At 35.0% G+C, this 21158-nt stretch overlaps 1 protein-coding gene across 6 annotated transcripts in view; it reads left to right on the forward strand.

Moving 5' to 3' along the window:
- The window catches only part of LOC110376274 (klarsicht protein), a 275563-nt gene that overhangs the window by 62148 nt on the left and 192257 nt on the right, over window positions 1-21158 (forward strand). Inside the window, exon 1 of one of the 6 annotated variants that reach the window (XM_049837836.2) lies at window positions 19902-19979. The exons of the other annotated variants lie outside the window; for them this stretch is intronic. The gene's annotated coding sequence lies outside the window, so the exon portion shown is untranslated. Of the gene's footprint in view, window positions 1-19901; window positions 19980-21158 lie in introns of those variants that run through there. 6 annotated transcript variants of the gene reach the window in all.

Raw genomic sequence — 21158 nt, forward strand, 5'->3', positions numbered from 1 at the left:
ATTTTGCTGACCGAGTTATACATGTATTACCGAAATTATTATTTGTACCTACTACGGTACCTATATCTGAAAGTAACATTCTTGTCTTCGTTCCGACCTTGCAAAATACATCAACAGCTGTCTAGAGTATTTCTTGTAATCACAGGTATTGTTGCAACGAGCACTAATCATTCACGGTGACCTAGTGACCGAATTATCTCTGTTTATTCTGCGGTATAATCTTATCTTATTTGTCTGTAATCACATCAATACACTAGATTAGTTTAAAAGTATTGTTATGTATCAGACTTTCATTAATCTGCAGTTTTGTAATAAAGTTTCATAAAGAATTTTCGGTTCCGCAATGTCTTTTCGGCTCGTGAATATTTCCCAAATATTTTACTTTTAATACCTTATTTCCCGTTATTAGCAATTGTATTAAACCCGCTATTTTTAATTCTCACACATAATTCTTAAGTGCATACCCATAACGATATAATTACTACATTTCTCATGGTCAGTAAGTCTTGGTTATTTCGTGTCACTTGCTTACGTATTGCGTACCTTAGAGGTTTGATCGAATGCGTCTAATTGCCGATCATTTACACTAAACGGTATATAACTGGCCAGTTGCAGTGGTAAATGTGTCAATAGTGATGTCACGATAACCTGCTTGAGACCTGGTGGTATTTCTACCGGTTCAACTTAGGGATGGGCTTGAGTGATTGTACTCGCGGTACTACCTACGACAAGAAAATTGAATTCGCGAGAGGTTTCGGAAGTTGTTTCTGTTTGATGTAAATATTTGAGGGCTTTCATTGGCGTTCAAAGTATTGGTAAAAAATCTCGAAATAAACCTACGGATTTTTACGCATTATTGACATTCTAAGTGATTTTGGCATATGCATCAAGTTGGTAAGTCGGTAAGTTAATCATAATAAGTTTCCTACTGCAAACTTTCTGCCAATAAGACCCTAATTTAAGTAATACCCTTCTAAATAACAGTACCTTAAAACGTTTTAATGACAACAAAACAACAAATCGGTCTCAAACATTCCGGCAATTCGCATTGTCAAACAACCCACATCCCTACTCGTTGGATCGCGTGAAATCTCTAATTAAGTTCGATTGTAAGCTTGTTCACCATATAAGGCTAGTAACAGATGCACCGACAACCCGTTAATGTTAGCGTTTCTTTCATTAGATCTGTAGCGGTTTGAAGTATAATTGGACAGTGCGTTCCTGGCCTTAGATTGGCTGTTTCTGACCCTTATCTGGTAGAAGCAGTTAGGTATAACGTGTTAGAATTATTTGTAGGATTGATGGTGAGTTGGGTTATTGCCTTCAATGGTTAGATGTTCGTATCTGAAATGGAGCCTTCGCTTTACCTGTCAAACTAACTTATGTGGTACTTAGTGTACTAACTTGTTAAAAAATAAAGAAACTAACCTATAAGCCATAAGGTTGCACTGAAAGTATTATAACTAGATATGGATAAGGTCTACGCGAATACAGGTTTGAATTGAACTCATTCGCAGTGACTCATGCATCACCCCAACAAAAACCAAGCTATAATTGACATTTCTAAGTAGAAAAATCTCTATTAAATTACAGAAACTAACATGGCTACTGTCCTACATTTAACATACCGTAAATAGACAAGTCGATAACGATTTTTTCTCGATCGATCAATATAGAGATCGATACAATAAATCATCGAGAACCGGTTGGGAAAGCCTGGGAAACGCCGGGAAATTGGGGAAACTCGTAATGATTTTGTCATGAATGACGAAGTGATTGATGATCGATCGTTATGAAGTGAAATCATCTGTCGTTGCGAATCTTGATTAGATTGCTTAATTACTTTTTGTTTGTTTTAGTTTCTGTGGCGGATCTTTCAAGTTTAGGTAATGATGTCATGTTGGTAGACAAGAAAATTGATGTAGTATGACATAGAAACGGAATTGATCTATTAGAAATAGCAACGAAGGGTTATGGAAATATTTATGTTTTCATCCATTAAAAATACACATGTTTATAGAAGCAGGTGGTCAGTTTAATTACATACTACATGGTTTAATACAGAAACACACTTCGTTGTGGTGTAATTTATTGCCGATAAACCCTTTTAATATTTTAAACACTTTTAAAATATGTTCATAAAATTCAAGCCTTTGATGTTAAACATAATATAACGCTAAGTCTAAAGGGTATATAAACAAGTTTTTTTTTACAAACAAAATGGTATTGGCAAATTTTCTCAAACTCTTTTTGCAAACAAAGACATATCAAGCCCCTTAGTCTTCTGTAAAATCAACCTAACTTACGTTCAAAGACTGGTATTGTTCTATCCCACAACACAAAATATTCGATCACCAAATAAACTAAGTTCACGCATCAATGGCCACCGCTTTTTTTCTCCCGAGGCCGTTGAAATCGTGGCGCGCTTGCTCTCCATTCAAAATGCGAACAGCTGTCGTCGCCATGTTTATTATCCGATGATGTTTCTGGAAGTGACCAATGAGGTTCTTTTGTTTTGTCGTTCTTTAATTAAACATTGTAAGTGGCCGTTACTCAATCTCTGGGAAAACAATCGCTATTGTGTCTTTGGATTCGATGCGAAGAGGTTAGGTGTTAAAAAGTTATGAGCATCATTATGCAATACATTTTCCAATGTAGACTACAAAATAATATTTGCAAAAAAATCCTGATTCTTGATTGATTCTTGATTTGATTTTGCAGAGATTAATGAAAACCTAAGTTTATCCCGACTTCAGGGAAAAGTCGGATGTAAAACTGGCCATAAATATTCTATGGCGTTTCCAGTAGTTATAACAAAACAGGTGATTGACAAGTGCAATGCGCAGACGCATAGATCGCTCCCACACGTGTTAGACCGTGATGTCATTGCGCCGAACGGTACTTAATAGTGGGAGAGCTACCCGCATAATTTGAGGCATTCCGTTAAACTAAGCACTACGATTGTTCTTACATAACTTTGAGCTCCTGACCTACAAGTACTTTGTGCGTAAATTATGATTTATGTCGGTAAAGTTACGGTACTTAGAATTAAGTTATTTGACATAATGGCACACGCATCAGTTTGAATGTTTGTTTTAGAAATGGATATTGCGTGTTTTTGATTAAAACTGTTTAATACCAAAACCCATTTTTTTGCAATATTTTCCGACCCTTACTTTTGGCCATACTAAAAACGAACTTAATACTTTATGAATTTGATATGGAACTTTTGCAATATGTTTGGAAATATAAGACGAAAGGGTTGCGTACTTAGTAGCTACGTAATGAATTTAATCTAAAATGAAATCATAAGTAATCTTATTTAATAACTTGATTGATAACTTTACGCTTTTTCCATTTCAGGTAACCAGAGCTTGGGATAATTAATCACATTCAAAGCTGACTCCATTACGTTATGTAAGTCCCTCCGACCTACTTCGACACAGTGCAAGTATGACTAGTAAAATCACATGCGGAGAGATGCATTGACAATTTGTAAATACTCTAGATTTTACAGTTCCTAATCTCGCTTATATTTTTCTCATGAAAGCTGAAAATAAATTGATTACAATTCTATGTTTCACATTGAAAGAAACATACTACTTTTTACCGAAAGTATAAACTTCATCGGCGCACTATCGATATAAACCAGCGTCTACTCTGTTAACCTCTAATATTTTTCGTTCTCATATCGACACATCGTAAAAAGACAACAACAAGAAAAAAGTATGTATGCCGTAACAAAGCCAGCAATAAACTGCAAGTCATTTGTCATCGTATTATGTCATTACCTCACAGCTCTAATAAAAAAGAAAGATTTTCTAAGAAAGTTCAGCACGATCCGCTGTATCGCTTGCGTGCGCGCACCGGCGCGGGCGCTCAAAACGTGTTCATTAGTGCACATTAATCATTCCTAGTACACCGACTTAGAATAACGTGATATTTACACAAAACCCGCTCGTATGGAAAGATGATTTCCGACAGTTTATTCACAACAAAATAACAAATAAAAGAATTACATTTATTTGTGAAGGAAGTGTTTGCAAAATGATTGATAACGTGTCGGAATAAAATTCAGATTTAATCAAAGTCTCATCATCGGGCAATATCTCATTGGAGTTTATCTGTAGCGGCCATCTTCGTTCGTTCGACATTACGATAGCGAAAGTGAATCCGGCTTTGAAATGCTTTGAATATTATTCGCGAGGATATTGTTCACAGCATGGTCTCGCGGCCATGTTGGCCCCTCATAATGCAAACGAAATAATTTACTCTTTGTAAAAAACTACTCTCGATTCTCGACCTTAAACTTGGGCGCGTAAAGAGTTTTTTTTTTACAATGTTGGCAGTTGGCACAGATTATATAAATTGGAATTATGCGCCGTATTATCGGTGCGAATATCTGAACTTACTTTCAACTGTTCCGCATTTAAGGGGCGTTTGCTATAGTTTTGTAAAGGGTTTTTGAATGTTATTATGCTTTCCTTTTTACCACCTACTTTATTATTCTGTACAAGGGCGTGGAAGGTACCATAAACCTTACTATGTATTTATTTACGTAGTAATTTAATACCAAGGTCACTAAAATAAACCTTCATTATACTCGTAAACTAATTAAAAATAAAATATATCAAATTACAAATAAACTAAGTATATTCGGCAAGGCCATGCAAGAAACTAATTTGTAATTAAACAGTTCTTTTTGCCAACAATTTTCATAAACACGTTTCAGTTTTTTTTTCTCAAACCGAAACCACAAATTACCTATGCGTAAGAAGTAAAAAATGCGTGAATTTATTCTGCACATTAAAAATATAGGAAAATTAAGATGAGTGAACCACGCAAATGATCATAAAAAATGCAATTTCACCTGCAGTGGGTCAAGTATGCGTAAAATACTTGCTACGAACGAAAAATAATTTAAAATGAGTTAAATGCATATTTTCCTTCTTGGGATGACAGTTGAAGAGTTGATTGAGATAGATGACTCTCTGTATATGTCATCGAAGAGGCAAAATCAAGCATTTACAGTTGATTTTGACCTGTTTTTATCGGTTACAAAGCGGCTGTTTAAGATTAAATGATTTTCTTCCAATTTGAATGCGGGTCAAGTTTGTAGAGTCAATAAAATAACCCTATAAAACAATTTTGACATGTATTTTTTGTTACTTTTCTAGCTTCCTCTGAGATAAAATGGTGTACTTAATGGTTAGTTAAAAATGTTCCACTACCGGCTAATAGCACCTCGTTTAAAATATATTAAACCAAATCAAAACTAGGATTTCTACACTATCCAATTAAGTTAAACTTTCGCATTAATCATAGTCATTATTAATTTATTATACGGAATTATGACGCGGAAATCGAAAGTGTTTACTTAAACGATGTTGTTAATGAGACTGGCTTCAATTGAATGAAACAATTTATCGTTCGTTCTTGTTCGGTCATACGCATGGAGAACAAAATGACTAGCGGAGGTGCCATAACGGAAAATCTAATAAGAAAGTAGCGCGCCAAAATGCGGGTGTGCGGGGGACGAGGAACGTTACTGTTTCCTCCCCTATGCGCCTTATAGACCCGGCCATTATTTGTAATACCGAAAATCGTTGGCAGATGTCTTACAGAACCCGAAAGCCTCGTTGGTATACTCGTAACTGAACGTTTTGGTCATGTCATCATGTCTTTGACCTAGAAGAAAGCGCCTGACCTACCTGCCTTATGGCATCTCCGCTCATCTTCCCTTGCTCCGTGGTCGTGAGTATGAAAGTGAATTAGCGAGACTATTTCGGTCAGCCGTACCTTGAGTGAACTTGTTAATGAGCAGTTAAGAGGCTCTTACAGTAACATACATAAAAGTTTGTTGTTCGCAACTTAAGCTGGTTCAAAGAGTTCGCGCAGATTTTAGTAGGTACTTACCTACTACGGTAGTTTAGAAGTTTACTATGGAAGGAAATCCTAGGGAATCTATTTTTGGATACCTTGAACATAAGTTTACCTTATGGTGAAGAGAATTTTAGTCTCTCAAGTGTAAAATTTGGTTATTCTTGGTAGTAAAATCAACTGCGAAAGTAACGTGTCGGTAAAGTTCCAGCGTTGATTAATATGGAATTGGTAGCATGAAATAGAATAAAACTTGGAAAAGGACTGAGATTTTTATATAGATACTGAAAATGCTGTGAAATCCTCAGTGCAATAGATTGTACATAAAAATGATTCGTAATTTTTCTGGAAAATTGAGTTGCGATAACGTTTACGAGTTCTCTGTTTCCATTAAACGAATACTTCAGCCTTCCTTTATAAGTATTACAGTCTATAGCCAGATAATAGTTTCGATTTATCGATACGGCGGTACAACTGTTAATGTAATGAGAAATTGTAGGGTTAATGTTAGCACTTAACCCGTATTTGCCGCAATCGATAACGTAATGCGCATTGCATTGGTTTAAAAAGGATTGTTTTAGATGTCGGCAAGGCAATAGGCTGATTCGAAGCGTTGATTGTAAATTAACAGCTACAAGTCTTTTGAGGAACACCGTGTTAAGGAAGTTCGTAATGCGGAGAAGATTAAGATTGGAAGACTTACTTTGGGTGTTATTGAGGATAAGTATTTTGAGTAATATCACAAAACATGAGCCAACAATATTTACAATTGATTAGGGCTGCCATCTCGAATTTCGCCAAACCCGGGCATATATTGAAAAAACCCGGACATTTGGCGTATTTTTTAACCCCGGACGAGACCGAAAATAATATGTACAAAACACAAGACCTCATTTTCATATAATTTTTTTAATTTCACACAATGGTCCGGGTTTTTCCAGGACACTTCTTCAAAACCCGCCCGGGCGGCACCCGGACGGGCTCCAAACGAGGACAAATCCGGGGAAACCCGGACGCATGGCAGCCCTACCGTTGATGAATGTTATTGTAACCACATCAGTAAAGCTTGTGATTTGTTTTAGCTTCAACTTAATTCCTTTAACACGTTAAGAAAACTGCAGTTTAAATAAAGCCTTACTGGGAAGTATGTTACTACGGGTATTAGCCATGTACCTACTTAAAGCTTTTGTTAAATAACTGTTACACTGTTTATAACCACGAAACAGTACTTATAGAATCAATACAAATTATTTACCCATCATCTTTTACACTCGTTCTTAACCGTTACATATTCACAGGAGAATCGACCAATAATGACTGTGTTTTTTAATGATACAACTCTAATATGCTTAAGATGTCGGCCTCAATACAACTTTCGAGCCATAAAGATAAGAATTAAGGCAATCTAAACAGAATGAGTAATACAATTGAGAATTATAAAGATTGGCGTAAGTGGCACACCAAAGTAAGCCATTGTTCGATGGTGTACACTTGCCGATTCGATTCTCGATTCTTTTGAATCGATTCAATGTTTGATCGTTTTAGATGAAAGTATGGTGCTGTATTTGTAAATGCTGCCATTCAAAATGTTTGTAAAGATGTCTTACTTCTTGTGCCTGTTACTTCTGTCATATTTTATACATTATAAAAGTTATTTCCGATCATAATTGACCGAAATAAATTAGCCGAGTATTAAATTGTCTTCTGTTACAATACATATGCAAAAACCCCGTAACTTTTCTTGTTTCAGTATCCAAACAAACTTTGTTTTCCAATAGTTTTCCACTAGTCTCTTTAACCGAGACAATCTCATTGTCATATTTAATTTAACTCATTTAATTATTCTCATTATGAAACTCCATAAAAACTAAGTAACTGCTTTAATGAGTTTTTTGTTCATTAGGTACGAAGGTATCGAGTTTTTTAATGTCCTTGCTTAATTTATTATTTCTACATGCTTGAACTACAGTACGTCATGCGTTAATGACCGTATTAAAACTTACGTAATTCTGAGTAATATACATTACCTTCCCGGTAACACATAATGTCGAGATCTCCATATTATTCATGTTTCTTCAATGATTATGAGGTGTGGTAGTAGTTTCTTAAGTCAACAGGATAACTTGAACTACATATTTGTTTTGATGTCCAATTCCAATCTAGATCATTTTAAGTTCATATCTTCTTTATTGTTTTTATTTTCTCCTACCACATTATACAGTATTGTACATAGTACGTAGTAGCTATTATAGTAATCTGTGACAGTATCTACTCCTAGCCTAATCGCACACTCAGTTAAAAGTTAAAACATTGCATTGATTCAACATTTGACTAGTTACTTATTCAAAGGTTTCCCGTACTCAAATACGCCAGCAGAAGCAATAAAATCAAGCATATAACACTGGCCTTTTACAGGGCATCGACTCACAAACGAATTAATAGTATTCGACTAAAACCTTGAATACTACAAGCTTACCTACCTAGTGTTAACCTATATTCTGTTATCAAGCTCTGTCGCAATATTAGTCGAATGTTCTCACGCTGGCGTAGAATCGATTCCGTTAATAGTTACAAAAGTTACTCGATTGGACACGGATAGTTTTTGTTTGTTAGTAGCGAGTTGTCCACTCGAGTTGCGTAATCGATACTAAGGTATTTAATTACAGGCAATGATTTGTGAGATGGTGGTGATAAAAGTTTTTGACAGATATTTTTTTTTGTGTTCTTACCTACGCGGGATAATGTCAGTAATGTTCTGTATTTTTTGCAAAGTCACATGGCAGGTTTATTTTGAGCAATAGCTTTCATACTATATATATATTTCATAGCGGATGTTTTCGCGCGTATACGTGCGGTAAAAAACCGCGTGTTTACGCGCATATTTCTGGGGGCAAAAAATCTGTCGCGTAGTTCCGGACGAAGGTTGTCAATAACGATACCTACGCGCGGCAAAACCGCGTGGGAAATATGCTATTTTGGAAATCTAGGTAAAAGCAACTTGTAATACGTCGTTTTTTAACGATTTTCTAACTGCGTTTACACAATTAACTGTAATTTCCCTTAAATTGATGTTTCATTTATATTTCCTGTTTTATTGACGGGTTTTATGACAGCCGTAAATGCTTAAGACGAGGGCATGCTTTGTCAGCTGATTGGTCCGGTAAATGATTTTGAGCCAAGTTCACCGATAGTAAACCTTAGATTTCTTAAAACGACTGTTTTCTATTGAGTTTCACTTGCAAGTTTCAAAGTAAACGGTTGTTTTAAGAATGGACGTTTATGTTGTCGGTGTAATTGGGCCTAGTTCTAATAGTATGTGATGTTGTAACTTTATAAGATTCGATCCCTATTTTATTGCTGGCTACACCTAATGGTGATGTAATTATGAATAAATCACAGTTGTCTATTTGAATTTCAATGGGAATGGAGTCTTTTTAATTCTAAAGGCGTTTGGCGCCTCACATTTCGGTTTACGACTCACATTTCGTTAACGCTAGGTTATTTCCTACAAAGAGTTATTGTAGCTCTAGTCTAGTACATAAAGGCCTCCAGAAGGAACATAGTTGGGCCCTCAGTCTGTAAACCTGACAGTCCCTTACGCTGTACGGTGTACCTGCTGCGAAAGCGTTCATCTGATGATGTTCTACCTGAAAAAAAAAGGATATTCTTAAAGTTTGCTTTCAGATTCCGTTCTTACTACATTTCTTAGCAAACATATTAAAATGGAAGAATAATATTTTGACTCAAACTAACAGCTTAACTATGTAAATGAAATAAACAATAAAGAGAAGTTATATAACTACTAACGCAGAATAGTCTTATTATTACCGTACATTACGTGAGTCAGTGCTCATTTGTGTTTAATTCTAGTAAATCGTGTGTAGATACGATGAAATTAATGTTTGACGTAACTAGGGCTGCCATCCGTCCGGGTTTCCCCGGATTTGTCCTCGTTTTGACCCCGTCCGGGGAACGTCCGGGCGGGTTTTCAAGAAGCGTCCGGGGAAAACCCGGACACTTTTCATGTAAGGAAGTACCTCATTGAATTTAAGTATATGTTAATAGTAAATGGATTACAAATTAGGTATTATTTTGTTCAAAAAAATCGTACTCGGTCGGGAAAAAAATGCAATTTACGCCAAATGTCCGGGTTTTTTTAATGTTTGTCCGGGTTTCGCGAAATTCGAGATAGCAGCCCTAGACGTAACTAATGTTTTAACTGTCTTGAAAGAAAACAGAAGCAAAACGTGGAGAAGACAGTATGAAAATTTAAAATACACTTGATTAAGGTTTTAAATGCATACCTGCAGCTGTCATATTATTCTTAATGTAATTTCTGTACCTACATACAACAACGCGTGTCTAAGATGTAAAATAAAAGTGGAAGCCGGAAAACGAAGTCCAAACTAGGCATCGTCAATCCGGTTGGTGACTGACTAAACATGGCATAATGACGCTTGGTTAAATAGTTACTCTTTGGTGTTTTCGGATAAGCGGATATCCTTCGCACTCCTAATTACTTCCTCCGATTTTCTTTAGAGGAACTTCAAAAACTTTCACACACGAATCCTTTGTATTTTTAACCGACTTTCAAAAAAGGAGAAGGTTTCTAGTAAGGCATTTTTTTGTAATGAAATTAATTTTACGAATTTTGATGACAAATTATTAACCCTTTCAATGCAGACGTCTAGAATTTTGTCACAAAAAGTAACTTTTGGGGATCTCAAATATTTATAAAAAAAATTAGGTCACATGAATCGATAAAGTTACGTTTTGTATTATAACATAAGTGAAAGTAATTCAGATTCAATAGTTTATGTAATCGATTATTAACATTGTTTTTATTATCTTAAAGTTTATAGCATGTTATGAAAATTGAACCAGTTTGGTACTGTTTATTGAGTAGGTACCGTTTATATTTTTATTGAAACAAAGAGATTGTAACTAACTGTTATGATTTAATTTTATCACCGTTGTGACGAAACATTTTATTTTCTTCAATGTTTTTTTTTTTTGTAAATATATAATTGCTTTATTTATGCAATGTGAATGTACTTAGTTGACAAAGTTTTTGGTCATCAGGTAAACAGACACAATTTCATGACCAAGCAAAAATCGCGTTCTAAACCTTATAAATTAAAACAATAGATCCAAGTTAACATCAGTTCCATTGTGTAAAACATAACAACTAAATGCCATCGGGCTAGGCCGACGGCTAGACGTTTAATAACTATCTCGATACCCAGGTCAGGCTAACACTATTGCTTAAGTCCCATTACACCTAGACCACGACTTTTCCTTATGAGTTTTATATCGTTAACTGCTAAGTCGTTAACAGGGGTATACTGTAACTCTACGAAGAATGTAAGTACCTATCGGAAACGATCGAAAATTAACAAAAATGGGTCACATGAGGCTAATTTTATTTATTTGCAGACAGCAAAATCATCATACGTCTAGCCTTTAGCAACTAGTTTGAGGTGGTTGGATTATAGTTTTACTTACTTTATTAGTAGTCAGACTACATATCTGATCTTATCAATCCATGGACCTGAGCGAAAAGATACCTCTCTTACCCTCAAAAAGTCGTGACAGAATTGCATTATACGCAATTCTGTCTTCTCGTCACTTTCATCACTTTGTCAAATAAATGATCTATGTAATATTTGTTTTTCGATGAATTGAAGTAGACCCCAGCTCCACCCATTAAACTGACCACTAGGTACAACATTTTCTTAGAAGGGAAATACAAGTCAAAAAGTTGATAAGATAAGGCTCGGCTGGTTTATCAGCGAAAGCGTTATTAATATTTATTTTTAGTTTAGCTAATGATGCAAGTGTGTTTACCTTTTATATCGGTATTGACTAAGAAATAAATCCAGTTCGACAATTTCGACACATGTTATCTATAGATTTTTCCAGTAATATACATAAGCGTACGTGTCTCACCGAACCTATGATAATATGTAGGTGAATTAATCAACGCGTAATTTTAGCGAATATTATTTTTAAATTATTTTGTTCGTATTTTGTTGCATTTTCGCTTGAACCCACTCCTTGAAATTTACTTTCATCCAACATTTTTGTATCGATTTGCAGATAAATAATTACACACCAAACTTTCATTGCCAAAAGAAAACTTGATTGGAATGCCAGATCACGAGAAAAGTAAAATCGTAAGTTGTCTTCTGTCCAAAAATACGCCATTACTTATGATCGATAAATACGTCACAGTAACAGCTATCCGATTTACCTTCTCGAGTCCAATTAATATCGATTTCTCTGACGAAATTGTTTAAATCGACCGCTTTCTTCTGGTTCTTTATGATCAATATTTTATTTTTAAGTGCATTGTGTAGGTTCTAACATGCGGCGTGCGCGGGTTATGTAAATGTGACTAATAATAATAAAGTCGTAAGTAAATCGTGACCGGTTGGATGACACTCGTCACGTAATGTTTTGGTGGTCGTATACAACAAAGCTGCCTATAACCATCCCCCTACTTTAAGGGAGAGGGGTGAAAAATCGATGGTTTTGTTTCATTAATTCGACCTTGGTCACCTTTACAACATTTAAATTATTTAGTACCGTGGGGATGTCCAGATAACCGGGTTGATGAGGTCAGATAGGCAGTCGCTCCTTGTAAAACAATGGTACTCAGCTGCATTCGGTTAGACTGGAAGCCGACACCAAAACAGATGGGAAAAGGCTCGGAGAATGATTTTTTGGAATTTTATCCTTATTGAACATGAATGTATGTAGTTTTTTAATCAGTAGCCAAAATTCACACTAAACCTCATTACTCACTTACAAAATCAAACGCCACCATATCTAAAGACCAAAGGCGTGTTCGATACCGCAGCTATTTCGCAAGCGGCCGGCGCAAGCGCAGGGAACCGCCTGAACTTTAACTGGCAAAGTAATAAAGATCGCAGCGACAGGTTGACGGGGTCACACCTCACTCGAGATACGTCTGTTTGATAGCTGAAGCGAACTGTGAGATTGTAAGTGAAAATTGATGGAATTTGTATTGTTAAAGTTGTATTGGAGATTCTTGGCTGGTTTCTGAGAACCTATTAGGTATATCTGTACATTTTAAGAAAGAAGAATAAATGTGCGAAGAAGCCTTATGTATTGCTTGCCATATATTTGCTTGGGTGGTACATGTCGACACGATTTGTTGAGCAATTGATGAGAGTCTGAGAGACTGAGAGTTGATGGGTGAAGGATATTTCGATGCAGAGAAGAAGAGTATGAATGAGTTGTAAAATAAAGAGAGGGATATAAAAGTAAATTATAGTGCCGAGTTTCATACGTAGATATCATCGGAGTAGTGATAATATCAAGGCTGAGAGAAAATAAAATTCAACGACGGACGATCTGAAACTATGTACATGAATTCAGACAAGAAGAAAATAAAACTAATGATAGTGATAAGAAAAGAGTACAATCAATTCTAATATCGTTAGTTCGAATAGCATAATGAATTTTCATTTAACAGAACGACATGTATCGATTCTGTTTATTGTTGTATTTTCTTAGCAAACACGCTGGGTCATCGCTATGTCGCATCGCTATTCGAAGCGATTGCTCCAACGAGCTATAGATAGGCTATGCATGGCTATAGGACATAGCTTTTATCTCAACCTATACTTACGACGCTATTGATATCTGATCCTTTAAGCCATAGTATAATTTAAGGTGAGACGAATGATACAGAAATTGTAATGAGAATTTCATGTCTAATGCATTAAAATAATGAATGAGATGAACATTCAACCTTTAGTGGTCCTAAACATATGTATTGACCTATCATTATTCCAAACGTAGACTACAAACAATAATTTTTGCAAAATGCCTTGTTACACAAAATTCTGAAGATGCAGATTTAAGGCTTATTTTGGTCAAGCCTGTAAAAGAGTTGATCTACTATACAACTAATCTTATGCTTAAGCAGAAGATCGACAAACATCTAACAAATAACACGTTTGCAACACAAAATAATTACAAACTGATCTAAACATTAATTTAAATCTAGCTCCTGAAGGCAATTTCGTAAGTGATAGCGAGCACTAAATTACAGACACTAGTAGACGCATACACTATATGATAACAGGAAAAGGTGTCAAACTAAAATTAATATGATTGGTCCAAGATTACTGAGCAATAAGGCCCGGGGACACGAGCGGCAATTCCTGCAGACTTGCTTCACAGGTGATAATTGTAAGTACTTGGACTTTCACCCGTGTACTCGTGTAGCCCGGGGTTTATTGCCGTCCCCTTCAATTGAAATAGTTCTGCGGTTAGATTTAGTTTGTTTGGCTAATAGATTGCGATAAACTGGTCTGGTTAGGGTTAAGCTTTGTTTATAGTGGTGGGCTGGTATTAGGATGTTTTGTTGGGTTTATCGATTCTTGTACATTCTTTTATGGTTAAAACATTTCAAGGTATCCTTTTGACGCATCTGCCTTCAGATCAGTATCTGATGTCAATTTTATTATATTTACTGCAGCTAGACTGTATCGGGCTCCATATACTTAGTCTAAAGCCGATGAAAAACAGCACATATGTTGTGTTGCAGACATGCATCACATTTGAGCAGTAACATCAGTCACATTTATAAATACGAGTACATTAATGAATATATGAAGAACCACTTCCCTCCTAAAGTGGGCGTGCATCACCTGTCAATGTTGATAAACACGATGCCTACATCTTTAAAGATAAAGATCATAAGATGCCTGTCATTAAGCAAGCAGCATATAACCGTTCCTAAAAGGTGAGCTCCATATAAAACATAATCACTTATAAGTTATCATCTATTGTTATTGCTCACGATTCCTACAGTCGCATAATGATGCATTTGCATTTGTAGTGGTCCTATGATTGTAGGGACCAGGAAATCAATCGGTTTGATCGATTTCGACAATTATATCCTAAGGTGGCAAAGAACTATTGTCATGATTATAGTCTTCCTATTCTCTGGTTATAAATTTGTAGTCTTTAGTATGGGAATTTTGTATTTAATATGGGAAAGCTTCAAGTGTCATGTTTTTTTGTCTCTATTAACCTTATCCCTTCTTTATTTACTTGTTTATGTAGACCTACTTTTTCACATACTTTCCCCAGTCAAAAATGTTTATGTTCGCTTGTATCCAAATCGTCAAAATAATGAGTGCCATGATCACCTTTCATTGTTTTATTAATATCCAAAACATTGATTTTTATTTCCAATAGATACTCGGTTGCATTGGTTACGCACTACTAAAGGGGTTAGCTTCTAAATATAGCATTGACTTTATGTACGATATTGCGATTTTCTACGGCTTCCCCACGCTTGAGTGGAAATCATGGAATATGTAAGTGTTATTGAATGCAATTTATTGAATAATATGTTATTTGTGAGTCAATTGCATACCTATTGCTAATTTTTGACTACAGACTGTTTATGTTTATTATACTTTTAACTAGGGTCTTTCTTTCCCTTTATTTCTGGAGCATTTATTATTTATCTACATCGTCATTCTCCTGTGTACTACCAATACATTTTGGATTTCTCGTAGCGTAGGTAATTAGTTCCATACATGTCTATCAGAGAATTATATCTATTCTATTGATTCTATCAATGTATCAGTCTATCGTTCGGGAAATAGAAAATATTACTTAAGATAATTGTATAGTAGCTCGACTTAGCTTGTGATCATTGATCAATATCATCAATAATAATTAATATCAAGAGACTAGTTTCCAATGTGCGTGTATTAGTTAGGCTGACGAATTGACGGGTTTTAGATAGAGACACTTCATATACCGAAGTTTCGAGATAACTACACTACAAAATTATATTGGAATCATAAGTTAGTTTCTCCATTATTGTGTTCTGAAACGTAGTTTTTTGTCTTCGGTTTTCGTTCTTGTTTCGTATCGAATATGGGAAAAAAAATGTTGAGTACTTAATAGTTAGAAGCAAAACGGAAACTAATTTGTCTTATAAACTAGACGTTATTAGCTTCAAATAAATAAAATTATTATTATGAGGATGTGAGGTACAATAAACAAATAATTTAAGACATGTAAAAGGAAATTAAAAGTTACTCTAGACGAGAAGACAGATCGCGGTATACTTTCGAAAATTTTGCATTTGTTACACATTTAGCTTGCTTCCGTTTCCAACTGAATATTTTTAAGAATAGCAAAGTTTTTATTGAGTGTGTTTTTTCATATCATTCAACAAATTAAGTAAATTGACGGATATACAAATAGAGGTTCCGATCATTTATTTATTTATACAGCATAAACACTTAGATACGATGCCATAGGATATCATTAAATTGCGATCTAAAAGTAAATGATGTCAATAGTTGTTTCATTATTATAAAATGCATAAAAAATTTGACCTATTTCTAATTCGGGTCATATTTCTAATAATTTACATTACTATTTGTCTTCGTTTAAGAAAAAGCATGTATAAGCCTACTGACCCGAATTATAAGAGAAACCGGTGATATTTCCTATTAAAACAGTTTTCCAATGAATTTTAATGCGTTCATCAAAAACAATTAATCAAACAACTAAGCTTTATTAATCATAGATCATTAATTTATGATCAAATAAGAGTGGCTTACTTTACTGTGATACTGACCTTATAAATATTCTCCGAATGTCGACAATGCTTGAGAAATTAAAGAGTAGGTACCTATGCATTCATATTTAACAATTATGGACATATTTCCCAATCAATAGGATTATACAAAATAATATGAGTTTGTTCATAATTTGTTTAATGATGAACCGATTTAAACCGGTTTTTTAAACAAATGGGACTCTGGAGACTGCCTTATATCCTCTCTAAGATCCTGAACTGTTTATTTACAGATTTTTAATCACTCATTCTTACAAATACATCAAACGTTGAAACGTTACTAATTATTGCTGTTAATTAAAATTGCGGAAACGCGACCTTGCAAAAATCGGACTCTTGATCTCTCAGACAAACGATGCAATTCAATGTAGATGCAATTATAGTTGCCGGAACTGTAATGCACAAATTAAAGTATGATCGTTTTTGTGTTGAAATCTTATTGCACTAAATACGTATAATAAAAGGAACTTAAAATCTGTCTAAAGAATAATGAAGATCTTATTCTTCCATGTGTGTTATTTATGTTAGTAAATATGCCTTTGTATGCGTAAGTTTAGGAGACCGCTCAGTTCTTAGTGGCCGAGTCGCCGGGTCATCTAAGTACGTAAACATACATATTTCGCACAACTCAATGTTTTTTTTTGATTTCACATGAGCTTTGACCATGACAACCGCTTGTATTGGACATTTTGTAAGAAAGTAACAGTATATTGCAACATCTGGCCCAAGACGTCACGATATACATTACCTACCTACGTATTTCATGCAGAATGTTCCCCGGCTGACTGTTAATTAATTTCTCTGAACTTAATGTCTGCTGATTCTAATTAGTGATTGATATGTTTATTAAGTGTATTTACCGACTGGCTATTGTCCGTGGTTTCCCTCGGGGGTATAGCTTCACGCACCCGCATGAAAAGTAACCAAGAAACAGATGTCCAATGATCTGTACAATACGGTAAGGTTTTTTGTAAAAGTACAATAACAAGACCTCTAGTCAGAATATTATTTACCCATACATAAAAATCAACAAAACTTATAGCTCGCAGTAAGATCTTTATGACGATATGATTTTATTCCTCAATCATAAATACTAAACTTAGCATGATTAATAACCTTACGCAATTTATAAGATCAAGATAAATTTTCGTCTGCAACACCCAAAGGTCGCTTAAGATATTAAGGCTGCTTTTGTTCAAATAGTTCATACAATAGATTAAATTAATGTAACGCGATAGTATGAAAAAATAAATAAGTAAAGAGTTTCGCTACAGTGATATGCTAATACCATGGCAACAACAATGATTCGCGTGCAGTTTTCAACGTGCTTGATTGAGCAAGAAAACCTTGCTTCGACGTATATCGTGTACCGACACTCAGTAAGCCATAGTAATTGTTTATAATGTCCTCTAATCTATTCGTTCCGCGGAAGTATTAGTCAGCAAACCCCGCCATATTTGATAATGCACGTGGAGTTTGAAAATAACCGCCAAATATTTAAATTCGGAACCATTGACACTGGCCTTCGAAGACAACTTTTGAAATAAGAACAAATTACAATCCTAATTTTTTTTTGTTTGGGTTGAGTGTTCAATCTCTTTTAATATTGCCTTTTTGGTACCAAGGAGTTTAAAAACTGGTTGGAATCCATTTTATGTGGCCCAAACTTGTTTCTTGTGCAAACATTTTAGCGGAACGAAGACAAAGGGTATTTTTGTTTGGGCTGGACGCATCCGGAAACGGCAGTTGTACGATTGATTGCTTTGAGCAGTTGTTAAATAATGCAGACGAGAAAACAGGTTCGGTTTGTTTGTTTAACGAAATTTTCGGTTATTTCACAAAAAGGGGTGATTTATGTGTATTTTGTTTAAAAGTCAGTTTTTTCTCTAAAGAAGGTTAAACACATGTAAAGGCTAAAACGGCTTAGAAGACTTTATAACAAAACCAAACGAGTGCAAGGTTGATAGGTGTAGTAAAACACCCATCAACTCTAACTATGCAAACTGCAGAATTTCTCCAACACATGAATAAGGAAAAGAAAGCAAACTATAAATTACAAATGACCATCGTAAACTTGGCTTACTTGTGGTCAAACGGATGTTGATACTCAAACTCGACAAAATCTATCAAATAAAGTTAGCAATTCGTGGGTTAAGAACTAGAGTAGCGTAAGGGCAAAAATACAAAAAAAATTTTTTTTCACCATTCGTTTACTTAATCCCCATATTTTTATGTGCCAAAAAACTGGAACGATGTAGTGTGTTGATTGCTTAGTACAAGAATAACGTATATAAAAAAAAGATATTTGTTTATTGCCAAAATGAAGTGTTTCTACTTACAATAATCTTGACATTATTTTCTAAAAAAAATTACGAGCACAACGATCGTAACTCGATTTACAGAGCGAATAAGACACCAAAATATGCCTTCAATGTAATCGCTTAAATAGCGTATCTTGCCATACGTTAATAGCGCAGAAAGTTTGATTATGTAGGCTTAGTTTGTTTCGTTCCAAATAAACGTAAAGCACCGTTACTGTCCTTGTTTCGTAAGCTTCCGTAATTTTTCTTCCTGCCAAAAAAACGTAACGGTGGGATACGCTACTATGGCACTAATTTAAGGAACAGCTAAAATGACGTATGTCAACCAGTTTTTGAAAAAGAAATTTTATTAAAATGAAACCGTATTTTGATTGACCAAAAAGTTACATTATTCTGTAGCCGATAAATAAAGTTTTATTATTAGTAAAAATCAGATATCTAACTACTATAGATTTACCCCACAAAAAGGGCTATAAGATAACAGTAGGTGAATTTGAGTTGTTTTCGGGCTCTCCTGAGAAGTTGTCATTTTGGCCTTACGCTACTCTAGTTCTTAACCCTCGAATTTGACTTGACGTTGCATTCCCATTAAAGTTTCATTCATACATTTTGACAGTCATAAAGTCACCACTTAGAGACCTCAGACAAGCAAAGACACATAATACAAGAACAACATGATTGGAAAACAGAACAGTTACTCGTATTTACCATAGACAACCCACGCGCTCTTAAATTATCTTCAAATCCAGATCAAACATTTGTTTAAGTAATTGTCAAATGTTGGTCGTAAAACTAAAAACAAGGGCACTAATTACATATTGTATTGTTATGACTAATGATAAATGTAGGCTATTATATATGGCCGTTTGTTAGAAAGTAGCGGAAGCTAGTTTAGCCTGAAGGAAGACATAGACAACGGCGTGCTTTATGTTATTGTCTATGATTTCGACATTTATTGTTTTTGGTACTGCTTTGTTCTGGTATTTAATTACTTGTTTAGTCTTTAGCAAAGTGTACATATTTTCTTATAGTTTTTTTTTAAATAAAATTCTTTTTTCTTTCAGGTAATTGCGACTTATGTGGTTTTCCTTTTGCAACTCTTTGCTGATGGCAATGATTCTTCGACCGGAGTTCTTGTAAGTTGGGTTTAAGAAAGTTTTATAGAGTCATCAATAATTTTAAGACCACAGAACAGCTTGAAAAGCACGTACAAAGACTTATTGTAGCGACATACAGCGAATGACCTTCGGAGCCGAGCGCGGTGAGGTAACCAAGATGCAACCGACTCGTTAGGTAATCGATATGCTAGAGAAATAGCGAGCTAGACTCATTCGAGTAACTAATCGAGTAGCCGCTCGATTAGTTTCTTCATTTAAAAATCGAACGTGCTCTAAATATCGGGGCATTGATTGGATGCGATACGCAGTAGGTAACGCCTAATTGAGACGAAGCAATTAAACATTTGAAATATTTTTTTGGCTATGTCGTAATGTTATTTACGGGTTGATTTACAAGTTATGAATATTTAGTACAGTAGTAGGTTTACCTTAAAATTCGACCCATTAGCGTTGCTTTTTAGTAACTAGATCTTTTTTGTACTAAAGACCTTGCAAGTCTCGTTCAAAAAAACTGCAAACAACTCATTGTATTCCATTGTGATCGTGTCTGTAATAAATCAAGAGTAGGTTTGTAGAAGCTTTTAAAAACAAGATAATATCTTCAATTTGGTTCTTCTATATTTGAATTTGAAAATGGAACACTGGTTTGTGAGACAGACTCTTATTTTTTAATTCCTGCAACAACCTTGTTTTCGTAAATACCTACGTCTGCATGTTATCTTCATAGTACAGTGACACCAACGCCGCGAAGCCCGGTAACCCAATTTTCTTCATTCAAACTTTTTGCGTTCAGACTTTTTGCGCAACATAAAAGATGACTATCGTATAATTCGTCTTCTATCCGGTTTCTTATAGCGATACGGGTATATAAAGTCATTATATTAGTGCATTGTGCTTGACATGTGCAATACTTTCTCAGCATTCAACACCGTGACACATACCTAATTTTTCGCACCGCGGCGTTTCACGGAATCGTGTGAAAATTGAACTGCATTACAATGTGAAATTAGATCACAAGCCACGGTACTCTATAACGTCTTTGTCATTGGATAGAATTGCTTCCTGAATTAACACCTTTGTTTTTGCTTTGTTTCTCTTGGCTGTGAATTAAGTTATGGTTGTTAAAAGGAAAAACGTGGGTAGAGTAATTGTTGAAGAAACTTTTATAAGGCTAAAAGCCTTGAGGCTTAAAGGCTA

This window comes from Helicoverpa armigera, chromosome 23 (assembly GCF_030705265.1).
Source record: "Helicoverpa armigera isolate CAAS_96S chromosome 23, ASM3070526v1, whole genome shotgun sequence".
Taxonomy (NCBI): domain Eukaryota; kingdom Metazoa; phylum Arthropoda; class Insecta; order Lepidoptera; family Noctuidae; genus Helicoverpa; species Helicoverpa armigera.